Source organism: Panicum virgatum, chromosome 9N (genome assembly GCF_016808335.1).
Source record: "Panicum virgatum strain AP13 chromosome 9N, P.virgatum_v5, whole genome shotgun sequence".
In the NCBI taxonomy this organism is placed as follows: domain Eukaryota; kingdom Viridiplantae; phylum Streptophyta; class Magnoliopsida; order Poales; family Poaceae; genus Panicum; species Panicum virgatum.
The window spans coordinates 11,045,772-11,062,710 of NC_053153.1; positions in this window are offsets into that span (position 1 = coordinate 11,045,772).

Sequence of the window (16,939 nt, forward strand, 5' to 3'; positions counted from 1 at the left end):
ACATCCTTGTACCGCACCGTGTCCCCCCGAAAGGTAGTGTCATCACCGCAGGGTTGAGGTTACTGACATATACATTTTCAGAAATAAAGATTTTTTTTTCTTCTAGAGGGTTTCTGGATATTGAAAAGAGTGTATTCCTGGAACTGAAGGGTGTCAAAGTAATTAGAAGTTATAGAGATTTCTTTCAATTAATGATACATTTCGTCTTTTTTATATGATTTCATTGTTATTTGCAAGAGTTATTAATCTGATCATTGTAATTGTAATAGTAAATAATATTTGCATTGTAATGGTAAGAATTTGTAATTTGTGGAAAATAAAGGTATTTTTTAGTAAAATATGGCTTCAGCAGCTGGAGGGAGTGGCGTCGGTGGGGGTGATCGTTGTCCTTCTGGAGAGAAGGGCACAACTCGAGTAGGTCGTCGGTCCAAAAAACCTAGTGCTTTTCATAGGGCAGCGCTCCGTTATTTGGAAAAAAGAATATAGAGAATGCATGGCAAGGGCCGAGGAACCTCCGTTTGATCTTGAGGATTTATTGCGGCGTTACGGTTCGTCACCACCAAACTCGGAGGTTTCAGCTCCGCCATCTTCTTTTGCGCCAGCGAGAAATCCGTTAGACCATTCTGCGTTCCAACGTAAGGACGGTTGAAAACCTATGTGTTGTTGTCTGAATTTTTAAGTTTTATGTATAGTACTCCTTTGTTAAGTTCTGTAATAGATTAAGTACTCCTTTTAATTAATCAAGATGTATGATGGATATTGCAGATCTTTTAATTATTCATGTTATGTTACATTTAGTTTAATTTAGGTTTGATATATTTTATTTATTCGATACGTGTAAAGAATTCAAATCGATTTATTTAAAATGCAGATGGACCGGCAATGGATGTACAATGCTGACCGACGTTCGAAAGAATTCATTGATGGTCTGCATTATTTTTTGTCTGTGGCTGAGGCAAACAAGCAGAATGGTTTTATGTGCTGTCCGTGTGTTCATTGCAACAATAACAAGGATTACTCATCTTCAAGAATCCTACACAGCCACATTTTCGCAAATAGTTTTATGGAGAATTATGTTTGTTGGACGAAGCACGGAGAACAGGGGGTTACCATGGAAGACAATGAAAAAGAAGATTTTGACGACCACTTTCCCGGGAATGCTGGAATCGGTGCATTCGATGACGATATTCCCATGGAAGAGCCCGAAGTAGATGTAGCAGAAAATGATCCCAACGATGATCTGGGGGCAGGCATTGCACAATGTGCAAGCAGACTGTGAGAGTGAAACGGAGAGGTTGAAGTTCCAGAAGTTGTTAGAGGACCACCGTAAGTTGTTGTACCCAGATTGTCAAAATGGATTGTAGAAACTTGACACCACCTTGGAGTTGCTGCAATGGAAGGCGACAAATGGTGTATCCGACAAGGGATTTGGTGAATTACTCAAACTTGTTAAAAAAATGTTTCCTAAGGACAACGAATTGCCTACCATAACGTATGAAGCCAAACAACTTGTTTTCCCTTTAGGATTGGAAGTGCAAAAGATACATGCATGCCCCAATGGCTGCATCCTCTACCGAGGCGAGTACGAGAATTTGGATGCATGTCCCGTATGCAGTGCATTGCGTTACAAGATTAGAAAAGATGATCCTGGAGATGTCGAGGGGGAGCCTCCCCGGAAGATTGTTCCTCTGAAGGTCATGTGATATTCGCCTATAATACCACGTTTGAAGCGTCTGTTTAGAAATAAAGATAATGCTAGGTTGATGCGATGGCACAAAGAGGAACGCAAGAAAGACTCGATGTTGAGACACCCCGCTGATGGGTCGTAGTGGAGAAAAATAGATAGAACGTACCCTGAATTTGATTTGGATGCGAGAAACATAAGGTTCGGTTTGAGTACGGATGGCATGAATCCTTTTGGTGAGATGAGCAGTGGTCATAGCACTTGGTCTGTGACTCTTTGTATGTACAATCTTCCACCATGGCTCTGCATGAAACGAAAGTTCATCATGATGCCAGTGCTTATCCCGGGTCCAAAGCAGCCCGGAAATGACATTGATGTGTACCTAAGACCATTGGTCGAAGAACTCTTATTGCTCTGGGGCGATGAAGGTGTACGGATGTGGGATGAATACAAATAGGAAAACTTCAACCTACGAGCAATGCTATTCATAACGATCAATGACTGGTCTGCTCTTAGTAACTTGTCAGGACATTCGAACAAGGGATACAAAGCATGCACACACTGTTTAGATGATACCGATAATATATGGTTGACTCACTGTAAGAAGGTTGTATACATGGGTCATCGTCGGTTTCTTCCCATCAGGCATGCGGTACGAAAGAAGGGCAAGCATTTCAAAGGCCAAGGGACCACCGAACTGATGCACCGTAGTGGTAAAGACGTCTTCAACATGGTAAAAGATCTAGAAGTTATTTTTGGAAAGGGATCTGGTAACCAACCTGTTCCGAACGAAAACGGAATGGCGCCCATGTGGAAGAAGAAATCTATATTTTGGGAGCTACCATATTGGGAAGTCTTAGATGTTCGTCATGCAATTGATGTGATGCACCTCACGAAGAATTTTTGCGTCAACATGATAGCATTCTTGGGAGTGTACGGAAAGACAAAAGATACAGTAGAAGCACGTCAAGAATTGCAACGTATGGAAGAACGAGATGCCTTACATCCACAACAGCGAGATAATGGACGACAATACTTAAGTCCTGCCAGCTATACTCTTAGCAAGGAAGAGAAAGAAACCATGTTTGACTACTTGAGCAGTATAAAGGTTCCATCTGGATACTCATCCAATATAAAAGGAATCTTAAATTTAGCAGAGAAGAAATTTACAAATCTCAAGTCACATGACTGCCATGTGCTTATGACCGAACTTCTTCCGGTTGTGCTGCGGGGGATTCTGCCTGATAACATCCTGTTAACCATCGTGAAGCTATGTGCCTTCCTCAACGCAGTTTCTCAGAAGATAATTGACCCAGAGAATTTGATAAAGCTGCAAAACGATGTGGTGCAATGTCTTGTTGGCTTTGAGCTGATATTTCCACCATCTTTCTTCAACATCATGACACATCTTCTAGTGCACCTTGTGAAAGAGATTGATATCCTCGGACCAGTATTTCTACACAACATGTTCCCATTCGAAAGGTTCATGGGGGTACTCAAGAAATGTGTTCGTAATCGAGCTCGTCCAGAAGAAAGCATCGCCAGTGCCTACGGAACTGAGGAGGTCATTGACTTTTGTTTGGCCTTTATTGATGACCTTAAACCGATTGGAGTCCCCGAATCGCGATATGAGGGGAGACTAACTGGAAAGGGTACATTAGGAAAGAAATCTTATGTCTGCATAGATGATTTCTCATTCAAGAAAGCACATTATACGGTTCTTCAATATCATCCTTGGTTGACCCATATATCGAGAAACACAAGAAAATTCTGCTTTCCAATTTCCCGGAAAAGTCTAAGGCATGGATTACACGTGAGCACATTCACACTTTCTGCAGCTGGTTGCGGAAGCATCTAATGCATAACATGGATATAAGTGAACAACTGTTCTTATTAGCTAGGGGACCATCTTGGAATATCTTAACATACCAAGGGTACGAGATAAATGGAAACACATTTTATACGATAGCCCAAGATAAAAAGAGTACCAACCAAAACAGCGGTGTTCGTATGGATGCCACGGATAATAATGGAAAAAAGGACACATATTACGGCTACATTGAAGAGATATGGGAGCTGGATTACGGTCCCAATTTCAAGGTGCCTCTATTTCGTTGCCAATGGGTTAAACTATCTGGAGTAGGGGTAACAAAAGATGAGTATAGAATGACAATAGTTGATCTCAACAATCTTGGGTATAGAGACGAGCCATTTGTCCTAGCCCAGGATGTCGCTCAGGTTTTCTACATTAAGGACATGTCCAGCAAGCCAAAGAAGGGGATAAACAAGCAAAAGGATGAGCCTAAGCGACACATAGTTCTATCAGAAAAGAGAAACATCGTTGGAGTGGAGGACAAGACAGACTTGTCAGAAGAATATAATAATTTTGTTGTCATTCCACCTTTCGAAGTAAATGCTGATCCATGCATCCTGCTAGCCAATGATGATGCTCCATGCTTACGCCGTGATCATAATCAAGGGACATTTGTGAAGAGAAAGTTTGTTACCGCTAATCCTTCATGTACTTGAATTATTTTATATTATTGTATAAAAATATAATCGCAATTCGAATAATTTTATTATATATATAGTGTAGAATTATACTTTATGTGTTATATATATCATTTTTTATATTTTTCACTTAATTACCAGACTCAATTATAATTTTCATTCAATAATGGATTACTCAACTAATTTTATTTATTTCATGAAATTACATTCACATTAACACACTATACTCTCTCACTAACACACACAATCTCACTAACACACACACTATCTCTCAAACTCACACACTACTCATTAATATCATGAAATTGCTTAATTTTATGTAAAATTCACTTTTTAAACGTTAATATCATGATAGAACCCACTTTCTGTCGAAAAGCAACAGTTTGAAAAAATTGTTCACCTAATATATTTTTGCATGGTCAAAATAACAAATATGATTTCAAAAAAGTTAGATATTTCGTTGACCCAATCACTTGAATGAAAATTAATTATTTTTGTTACGTGTATCAAATTTATATAGAGATAAGAAATTTTGTTCCATAATTTTTGGAATCCAAATTTATTAACTGAATTAACAAATGAAAGCCTATTTTAAAAGAGAAGTAAAAAGAAACAAAAACAAACATAAGATTTGGCGGGAATGAGGGAAAACGGGCCCCTTTTGTCCCGGGTGGTAGATCCACCCGGGACTAAAGGTGGGCCGCGGGCTGGGAATTTTCCCGGCCCGCCTAAAAACACCTTTTGTCCCGGGCGGAGCCCCGACCCGGGACAAAAGACTCTTTTGTCCCGGGTGGTGGCTTCACCCGGGACAAAATGCAACACATCCTATATATGTGTGCGCCTTGTTCCTCTTCTCCCAACACTTGGTTTATTGATCTCTGCTGCTTCTCTGCCGCCGTGTCCGCCATCTCTGATTCGCTGCTTCTCCTCCGCCGTGAGCCCAGGAACCTTGCAGACCCTCCCAACCTTGACCACAGCCCCTGAAGTGGCCGGAATTTGTGCCGAACGCCACCGCAGGTATTTCCGTCCGCCGCCACGATTCCTCGCCGCCGGTGGACTCCATGCCGCCCTGACCCCCGGCCCGCTGCACCTTCTCAGGTCCCTCATGAGTTGAATCACGAGATCCAGGAGCCCGGAGGACCCCTGCAGCGCCTCCTCCACGAGCTTTGCCCGTTCGCCGCCACTCGCCATCGCCGTCGACCCTGCTGCACGCCGCTGCACTGCATCTCCGGCCCACCCGAGCCCCCGGTGAGCACCACCCCTATCCCCTGTTTCGTTTGCGCTAGCTGGCGTAGCCCATGGCACACCCTAGGTTCCAAGACGCCGCACGCCGACGCTCCACCGCCGCCGCGCCATGGCCAAACCCATCCTGTTGCACCGTAACCCCGCGCTAGGACTCGGTGTGGTTTAGCCACGCTGTGTAGATGCTCCCAGTACCAAAACCCGAGCCATACAGGGGCCGGTACCGCATGAACGCGGCTCGGCGTCGACCCAGAGCCGCCCCTCACCATGGCCAGCCGCGACCGAGCACCGATTCCTCGCCCAGAGTGCTCAGGCGAATCACGCGTTCCACGCTGATCACTCCAGACCCAAGCACAGGTTGAATCGACCCCCGGAGCACCGAGAACGGTGAGCTCCGGCGAGCCTGAGCCGAGCGCCGCCGCGGAACTTGAGTTCCGGCGATGCAGCGCCGCCGCGTCCCACGCCAGTTAGGTCCCGGCCGCCTGATCCGCAACCAACGCACCAGATTAGATAGAGATCGGATCAAACCCAAACCGCCAGATCCAGATCCGACAGCCCTCATCCTTAGATACCGCTTCAGCCTGCCCTTTTTGTTAAAGAGCCCCTGGACTTTTCGGGAATTAACCCGCGATCCACTGCAGTTCAAAAATAATTCCAAATGAGCCCTGTTTTTAGCATTTAGGCCCATGAGCTTTCCAGTTTTCGAACCCGCCATCCAGTCCCTATCTTTTTGTACGTTAGACCCTAGATCTAACCTTTAATTATGTTTTAGTCCCTGGTTTTTGTGCAGAAACCCCTGTAGTTCCAGTTTTCTGGCAGTTTAGTCCCTGGACCTTGTTTTAGCCCTAGATTTCGCATTCTAGCTCCGTTTTAGGTGTTCTTTATGTCCACGCGATCGTTGTAACACGTAGAATAGTTCTAGCTCAGTTTTGTTTGCTGTTTTCAGGTATTGTTGTACTGTTTCTTAGCATTTACCTTTGTTTGCATGTATGTGTTGGACCTTGTTTTGGCGTTGCGATCGTGAGTAGACGTTGATCCTTTAGAGGAGTACCAGGAGCCACCTTCCGCGGGGCACTTCGAGCAGCAGGAGCAGTTTGAGGAAGTCAAGTATAACATGAACATTCCTATCACCTTTAAATACAATTTCATACTGCGCAAATATGTCAAAAGTTTATAATATTTCTTGAATATTTCATGTATATTACTTAGCGACTACAAAATATTGTAGAAAATTGCATTTTGACTTTGTGAAATATTTAGAGAATGACTTAGTGAATTACTTGGAGAATGACTTAGTAAATTACTTGGAGAATGACTTAGTGAATTACTTAGTGAAATACTGTGTGAATTAATAAGTGAATATTTCATTGAATTACTTAGTGACATACTTGGAGAATTACTTAGTCAATATTGATGTGAATTACTTAGAGAATTTTTTAAGGGTTTTATTTATATTCATATTTTAGTTACGATGGACTCGCGACACACAGACGCGAAAAACGAACAGTTCCTATTGAATATGATTGCCGAAGGTCAGGGAGATGTCTCTGAACAAGCTGATGATGGCAGCAATACCGACATATATTTGAATATGTCTGGTGATGGAATTGAGCCACCATCTATTCAGGATGACGTTGCTGCTGAACAAAGTGCTAATGTGCATATCACAACTATACTTATTTGTAGTGACAATCATATTTTCATCTGAATCTATATGAATACTGTGAATGTTTTTTATAGCCGTCTGGATCATCGTCGCAGCAGAAAAAGACGAAGCAAGACCCAACGAAAAAACTGGAAGGGCGGTTCATTATAACGGAAGTTGGTCCAGATGGCGAACCGACCGCTCCAGAAGCTCCCGCCAAAAAATTCATAAGACAATCCGGATGTATTGTCAGGGACCACATCCCGATCAGCTTCAGGCTCTGGAAAGCTTCCAATCCAAGCGAGGAACGGGATGCGGTACCCGAAAGAGAAAAAGAATGGTGCTGGCGGGAGCTTAAGAAAAAACTTCACGGTTTCAGCTGAATCCGAAGAGATATGCAAGCGCTGGACCCTGAGTAAGATTGCCGAACAGCTGCAATTATTCAAGAAAATTTTGACGAAGAAATATATCAAGACTGGGACCACACCCGTACTTACCGGCGAGCTCGAAAAGCTCAGGGGTCACTGGGATGCATTTGTGGAATACAAGTCTTCAGAGCTTGGGCTTCAGAAGGTGCAGAAGGCCAAAGACAACGCCTCGAAGAAAGTGTATCATCACACTCTAGACCAAGGAGGCTACAAGCTTGCAATACCCAAATGGGAGAAGATGGAGCAGGATCTGCTTGACAGAGGCATCCAACGAGCGACCATGAACTGGCCTGAAAGGTCAAGGACATGGTTTTATGGTCACGGGGGAAGCTTGGACCCATTGACTATGTGGCAGAACCGCTCGAATTAATCCGGCTCAAGTGCGCTAACCATCACCCTAAAGGTAATTCCGGCTAACACGCACTTCAAACGGAGTAATCCGGCAGTGCTGTCGGGTAAAATCCCGAAGAATCCACTTATGCTTCGATCGAAACCCAAAGCTTACATGAAACTCACACGAAGGTGAGTCCAGAGAGTACAACATTTCACAAATTCTTACATTACAGAGTCTTAACATAATTATTACAAACCAAGTTTGAAATCTCAAAAAAGTACTTGAAATTCAAAATTAAAGTAGTTCAGAGTTCACCTGCAGTGGAAATTAAAGCGAGTTCTAAATGACGATACAAGATGTCATGATGAAACTCGTACATGACATCACTCGGCATTGCCATCGTTGGCCGGAGTCGTATCCCACTCCACCGACCAACCAGGAGGTAAGTACATGGCCAAGTCAGGCTAGCTATCTAATCTTCAAACGTATCACCTAAAAACAAAGTTGAGCCACAAGTAAGGCTGAGTATACTAATACTCAGCAAGACTTACCCGACTATGGGTATACTTGGCCCACTACCTAGACATGCAAGGCTTTTGGCAGGAGGGGTTTGTTTCGCCGAAAAGCAACTAAGAATGAATCCTTAATTTCCAATTTTAGCTTCAAAATTCTAGTTCAATTGACAATTCTAAGTAAGCATCTATCCAATAGCATATATGGTGGAAAACAATTATTTTTCATCATTCAACCATATTCATCATCCTCATTGTTCCACTTCTTACTCTATGTGGCAAAAGGGTTAAGCAGTCCCAATATCCGTGAGAGGCGGACGATTCGAATCGAATTTGTTAACCTGGCCAGGCAGACCTAAACACACGCATGGGAACCGAGTCCCCACGCAACATTTCCCCTTTCTTTCCGGCTCGTGGATCAGGGTCACCGCCTTCGACTACAAGAGCCCCACGCCACAATCGACGCCGGGTCATGACCACGCTTACACCCGCATGTGGCCACATGAGAAACAACGTTCAAAGAGGGTGAGGGAAAAGTCCACTCCCCGGGCCGATCAGGTACTTAAGCTTACCGATTACCATATTTCTCGGCATGTGGTTAGTACGTTCAAACGCTTAACCACCACTACCACACACTGCGGCCTTATCCATTTTCACTAAACAGACGGGGTATCACAAGTACAACAACCCCGCCCGTAAACCTTATATTGCAATGTGTAGTAAATATCCAACTCCTATAATTCTCGCGAGTGACAGGAAATCACTCGACTTCTATCGAACCATTACCATAGCCAACTAGCGACCTATACATGCTAGTATTCAAACATAGGTACTTAAGATTATGCAACTAGGGTTCCAAGCAATTCCTACAAACTTAAATGCACAAGTAGATAGGAATATAAGCAGTTGCATAAATTTACAATAGATAGGACATGCTCCGGAGCTTGCCTTGCTAAGCAAAGTTAGCCTTGGGCTCTTCCGAGTTTTGGTTCGGGTCTTCGGCGGCTTCAGTCAAATTAGCTTGGGCTTCACGCTGCTCACTCTTGGACTTCGGCACCAGCTCGTACGTACCGTCGGTGAGAGTAGGCGTATCTATATGAAATGCACATGCATGAGTTGTGTGACCGTAACAATTTATTATTTACTTCACTATAAAGTTGTAAAATATTTCATTTACATCTACTTGGGCAATCGTTTATAGAGTATTATCTAGATTAACTATTTCACATTAAGTAAGTGAGGGTTTTGCCATTTTATAAAAGTTATTTTCATGAACAAACACGAATTATTCCTAACTATTGTTAAAGATAGTTTATAGTGCTGAGATTTTTATACAGAGTACTTTGCTGAAACACAAACCTACTGTCAAAAATTTCAGATATTTTCGTCAAGCAGATTAATCACTAAAAATAGCGTAAGCTGCTGCTACTAGAATCAAGATTAAATTGTATAGGAGAAACCATGCGAGTACTAGTAACGAAACTTTAACTAAGTGTTGAGGATCTGATGATGAACCTACTATAAATTTTTTAGCTTTAAAAGAGAAACATACAAGGCATGAAAAATAAAGCAATATATAGTGGCATAGATCAAGATTAATTTATACAGACCATTATACTGAGATACTGAGCCTCAAATTTTTACAGAGTTATTAGGTGAACATAATAGACCTATGGACAAAATATCATGTTTCTCCACGCATAGGAACTATTTTCCTTGATTTAATGTATTTCTCCTTACCAAAAATCATTTGGTCCAGTTGGGTTTAACTAAAAATTATCCAACTTTTTATGTAGAATCTGGAAACCAAACTAAAGATACTGTAAAAGTTTGAACCCATGAATCATAACATATCAACTTGGATAAATAAAACTATTTATCCTAGGCATACATCAAGTCCTAAATAAAACCTATATCTAGGAGTGTCAACTGGACACCAAACTTTTAAACAAGGCTAACCTTCTAACATGCAACATACTGACCAAAAATGGTAGACATTCAGTGGATACAACTTGAGATACAATAAAGGCTACATTTTGTTTGTATTTTAAATAGAGCAAAAATTATTGAGCAAAAGAAAAAGTGTATGTAACAAAAGTTGTACATATAGTCACAAGGATTCCAAAACAGTTGAGTTTGTATTTTTTCGATTTGTCTATGAATTTATATTGATTTTACAATTTCGCTATTTTTGAAAACAAAAGAAGAAGAAAACAAAATCTTGCATCTAGGCCCCTGGAATGATTTGGGGGCTTACAAATATGCCCCTGGCCGGAGCCAGGAACAGAGGAGGCAGCGCCCAGCCGAATCCCGGCGAGTCCGGCCGCCGGCGGCGAGGGAGGAGAGGGGGAACAGCACGAGGAGGCCACGCTCTACCTCTAGGTGGGCTCGATTGGGGCTGGGGCGGCCGAAAAGGGCTCGCCAGCGTGCAGTAGCAGAGGCGGCGGTGGCGGACAGCGGCGACGCCGCTCCGACGGCCCTGGGCAGAGGCAAACGGGCCGGGGAGCTTCGGGGCGGCGAGAGGGATCTTGCTGCGGGGAGGATTGGGGCTGGGTAGAGGCGCAGGCGCGGGGCGCAGTGGAGGCAGGGGGGCGGTGGCGGGGCGGGCTTGCTCCGGCGAGCTCCGGTGGCCGGAGTGGACAGAGGAGGGGGCCGGTGAGCATCACTGAGGTGAGGGGAAAGTGGTTGTGTGGTTGGTTTGGGAGGAGGGAGGCCGAGAAGGGGTGCTCCGCATGGAGCTAGGGGGAAGCGGCGGCCATGGCGGGGCGGCGGGTGTTCTGGCGCAGGGGGGAAGCTCGGCTCGGCTCTCGGGAAAAGGGAGTGGAGTGAGAGGGAGAGGAGGGGTTGGAGGCGCGTCGGGAGCGGGGGCATCGGCTCGGCACGGTCGGAGGCGCGCGTACGGCTGGTGGCAGCAGCGGTGCGTCGTGTTGCGGGCGTCAGGGTGCAGCGTGCTCGCTGAGCACGGGCGCAGGCACGGCATTGAAGGCCAAGGCAGGTGAGGGCAGGATGGGCAGCGGCTCGACAACGGCAGGCACGTGGCGGCCGCGGCACTCGGCATTGATGGCCGGCGGCGGCGCCATGGCGTTGTCGCCGAGCGGCCGTCGGAACGCGGCGTGCGCGGGCTGAGCGGAGCGCAGTGGCGGTGCAGGCAGCGATGGCGGCATGGCGGTGCTATCATGGCAGAGGCAGCGAGCAGGCTCGCGTGCTGGGTGTGCTGGCTGCGGCATGATGGCCTGCTCGGCTCTGCTCTCGGGAAGCAGGAAGCAGAGCAGGGGAGGGAGAAAGGAGGGAGAGAGAGAGAGTTGACTTTGATTTTTCTCAAAATTTCCAATGGAAGCTCGAAAAAGTTTGAATACGAAAGTTGTTCAAAATTCAAAATCCTACAACTTTCATTTTAGGCACAAACTCATTTGAAGCCTAGTTAAAGAGTTAAATTTAAATTCTTGAGGAATGTACATTATTGCCCTATTCAAGTTTGAATTCAAAATTTTCTTCAATGATTGTATAGCAACTTGAAAAACTTTGAACACGAAAGTCGTTCATTATTTAAAACTCTACAATTTTGATTTTAGGCAAAAGTTCATTTGAGCTATATTTTAGAAATTATTTTGAAAGCATATTTGTTTAAAGTTTGAAGGACAGTTTAAATGTTTGAAAATTGTGGTTTGAAAGACTCGTCATTTCATGTGCAAAAATTTATTTTCTCCTTTTGACTTCAACTAAACTTTGGTTTGTCCTGACGTTAGTGAGATGCCTATTCAATTTCATATGCATACTTGCATTGGGTTAAAAATTATTTAAGGTTTCTGATCTATGCATATATACACATAGACACACATACATACACATCTATTTCAACGCTTCTTGGTTAAGGATGCATGATTTGGTGCTAATGACCATGGTTTAGCTAATTAAACACCTGGGGTGTCACAGACTGGGGACTGCATCTATGGGCCAAACATCCAGCGAGCAGCCCAGAGACTACAGGAGGCCACACAAGCAGCGGCCGCGGGAACATTCCAGCCGGAAAGAGAGAGGGACGAGCTGACTTACGCCCTTGGGAATCTAGAGCATCCGGGCTGCACAAGAGGCAAAGGCGTGGTTCCGTGGAAGTATGGGTTCATGGATTACATTGAATCATATAGAAGCCGGCAAAGAAGAAAGAATTATGAGCGGGAACACTTGCGAAGGCTAGAGGAACGGCTCATGTCACACGATCAAAGACTGGAGGAAGAGGTTCAACGCCAAGTGGCCATAGCAATGAGCCAGCAACAGCAAGCGCAAACGGTGCCTCCAGAGCCTAATGTCGCAGCCGATCATCTGTTTCAGTGGAAAAGTAGCTGCGCTTCCACAGATGTCGCTGTCGTCGAGCCAACGGGGATCCAGGCCGCAGTTGAAGCGACGGCCCTGCAGCGATTTCCAGTGGATGAGATCACCCAACGGACACCTTGTGACCTGCAGACTGCCATTAAGAACTTAATGTTCACTGTTGCGTACGGTACCGCCATGCCAACCCAACCAGGCGACGTGTACCACGGGCAGCAAATTCCGCCAGGATACACAAGAGTTGGCATGGAGCAGGTGTGCCAGGGTTGGGAGACACTCGAGCTTGATATTCCTGAAGGCGATGGGGAGAGGACACTAGCAGAAGCCATTCATGGCTACATCCTATGGGATAAGCGCTATATTGTCCTAAAGTCGGATGATCGAACACCAAGACCGGCATCTCAGCATGCCTCTCCAAGGCCGGCATCTCCGCAAAACTCCCCAAGGGCAACACTGTCTCAGCAAGGTTTACCGGCACATTCTCCATCACCATCATCTCATGCGCCGATGAACACTCAAGCGTCACCGTCGCCTCCATGGTCACCCCCTTCGCCGCCGGCAAAGAAGCAGAAACAGCCGCTAGCAAAGAAGGTAGCTGCACCGGCTAAGGAGCCTCCAAAGAAGAAGGAAAAGAAGAAGAAAACCAAGGAGGCTCCTATTAAACCCTGGGACATGAGCCTTGAAGAATGCGATCGGATAACTCAAGAAAGAGGTAAAGAGCACTTCAAGCCGGAGCCGAAGCCGGAGCCCGAGAAAGTGATAAATCCGGTAGATTTGAAATTTTTTAAGGGAATGTGCGAAGAAAATAAGAGAAAATTCATTCCAAGAGATCCCCCTTCAGACTACGAACACACAATTATCAAAACTACTGAGAAAAAGAAGAGACAATCAAAGTCGTCGTCGTCCGACGTTCCACAGCTCGGAGCCCAAAAGAAACAATCAATAGAGCCTCTCGTAGTGGGACAGACGACGCAACAACAAGACTTTGTTACATTTTTGAAAGAATCAAACCTGACGGCGGCTCAGATTGCAGGGGGAGAAGATATTCTAAAGGCCGATGTGGTCATCAAATGGACGTATGAGCTGGGCAAATCTCTTGTACCCCCCGAAGTAGTGTCTGTGCTTCCAACGCAAATGTATAAGCTGCACCAGCACTACATGCGTGCGATGGCCGATTGCATCTTCATGCAGGGCGCAAAGATTAAAGATGACGATTTCTTACGGGGGGAGGCCATTATATGGATAAACTGGGAAGAAATTTACCAACTATTCCATCAGGAGGACCTCGACATCTCTATGGTCGGCTTGTGGGTTCTGTAAGTATTTTACTCTCCTTACGTATTGTTTTGCATGATCTCAACATACCGATCCCTTGATTTATTCGGTATCATGTAGAATGGAGATACAAACTTGCAGGAGAAAGGGATACTCTCACCTCGGCTTCATCGACCCAATTACTTGTAATTGGAGGATTCTACGTGACACTTCCGATGAGCTATTCCAAAACTTGTTCAAGTACATAAGCGTTCATCACAACAAGCAAATGATATTGTTTCCTTACATCTTTGTGTGAGTGATTCCTTCCGTCTAACTCTTTCTATTTTGTAATCGAATTGTTTAAACCTTAACTACCAAGAACTGCCTCCGTATAATCTTGTAGTGAACACTGGGTCCTAATTGTCATAATTCCCAAGAAGAGCCTACTCGTGGTTATGGACTCATTGAGGAGAAATCCAGAACAATGCGAAAATCTTCTTAACATGATGAAAAAGTAATTCTACCACTACTCCGTCGATGACCGATAATTTGAATCACTTTGTTACTTGACTATAATTGTTCTAATCATGCACAGGATTTGGAAACAATTCGCTAAAAATCATTCAGGCAAATTCGACAAGGAATTGAAGACCAAGACAGGTTTTGTGGTACGCACTTGGATGATTCGTTGCACGATTCATTAGTTTTATTATATATTCATATAAATACCTGATAATTTCTTCTCTCTTAAATTGTATGAGGCAGAAACAATGCACTAATTTATGCGCATACTATGTATGCGAGAACATCCAAGGTCTGGAAGGTCCTCCAAGGGCCTGGGCAGATTGGGAGGAGGAAGTAAATAAAAAGCTTGTTAATATTTGAACTCGTATTTTAATTAGTCGAAATTAATTATCCCCTTTTTACATAGGTCGAGGAGATGCGCGATAAACTCATACCGGAGGAAAATATTATGGCGATTCAAGAACAATTGTCCGGATTTATTGTTGAGCAAGTTCTCGATCCAAAAAGCGAATTCTACTATGATGGACTATCTAATATTGACAATCGCAGCAAATATGATAATATACGCGTATATATGTAATTAAGAACGAATATACCTATGTAAATATATATGTGTGTATGTATTAAATTTCTATTTATGAGTATATATGTATTATATATATAAGCACTCCAATAATATATATATGTGTGTCTATATATATATAAAGGAATTCACATGTATAGATATGTGTATACATATATATGTGTGTGAATTAATTTATATATGACAACTATCTAGGACAAATATTATATAAGTAAATATATATATATTAGTGGAGATTATACACACTGAATTCCAATACATAAGTTTAATTGAAATGCAAAAATATAATTGAAATAGAAAAAGAATTTTGAAAAGAAAAACAGAAAAAAAGACCCACCAACCGGGACAAAAGGGTGTGCCAGCCACGTGGCGCTGGCAGCACCTTTTGTCCCGGTTGCCAGACCCGGGACAAAATGACCCCTCTTTTGTCCCGGCCTGGCATTTTTAGTTGGGAAACCGGAAAAATAAGAGTTTCTCAACCGGGACACATTAGCGTTTCTGTAGTGGTGGCTCTTACGAGCGAGCGAGAGCTCTACGAAAATTCGTCGACACATTTCGGTTCTTGCGCACAACAGCAGGGGATGGAGCTCCCGAAGTTCAGACATGGCTAGCATGCTGTGTGCCTGTTTTTCCGGGAGCCAAACTTTTCGTCAAGGTTCGACCAACCGACTTCCCAAGACGTGCCGGTGCAATGGAAGCGCGCCGCGCCCAACTATATTAGTCTCCAATGCGATTTGTTAAAATCTGCACTCCAAGCGTGGACTTGGGGGGTCTCGAGTTGACTTGCTTTTTTCGGCAGCTTCCGGGCCCAAAATTTTTTGATCAAAATTTTTTGGCATCTTTTACAACAGTAATTAGGAGTATTAAATATAGATTAATTATAAAACTAATTACACGGATGAACGGAAATTGCGAGGCGAATCTATTAAACCTAATTAGTTCATCATTAGATATTGTTTAATGTAGCACGATATTATCTAATTATTGCATAATTAGGTTCACTAGATTCATCTCGCGATTTTGCCCGGTGGTTACGGAATGGATTTGATCAGTTATCTACATTTAATACTTCTAATTAGTGGTCAAACGTTCACAGTTACTTTAGCGCATGAAAAAATTTGAAAACTAAACAGAGCCTTAGTACTGCATTAACTTAATCAACAGTTTGTTTGCATTACGTTGAGGTAGGGATATGCAAATTTTATTTTCTTTTGGAGCCTCAGGTGCCAAATTCACAATCTTCCGCTGCACGTATTTCTTGGAAGTCCAAGTCATAGGCACGTAGGTATGCCAACTACACAAAAAGCACTTACTCGTAAATACAATAGTGACAGTACAAATAGCATGAAGAAATGTAACTATGAACAGATACTACAGCTGTACCCAGATGTGAGGCTCAAAAAAAAAAAGAAATGTAACTAGAGTTTATTCAAAAAATAATAATACCAAAGATTTGGGAATAAAAAGTGAATATTAGCAGTGATCATTGAACAAAGATACTTATGACTACTCATGAGCTAGATAGTAACTGTAACATCTAACTTAGCTAGAGTATCCAAACATGGATAGTGTTTTCCTACGGTAGTCACATAGATGGCGCATAGCAGAGCTGTCCACTCATTCAAACGAATTACTACTTCAGGTGGAAAAGAAAGATAGAAATAAATGAAAGTCACGCAAAACTAAATGTTGAAATCAGTCAGCAACGAATTGAACCATGCCCCACACCTACAAAGATACGTTCCTGTTGTCCACATCCAAACACCCATTCCTGGCAACGTTTGCCCAACAGCGGCCAGTGGCCACACCCCCAACTTGCTCATCATCATCAGTCATCGATGAAACGTCTTGACCCCAGTTGGCGCGGCGGGTTGGCGCGCACTTTGATCCGG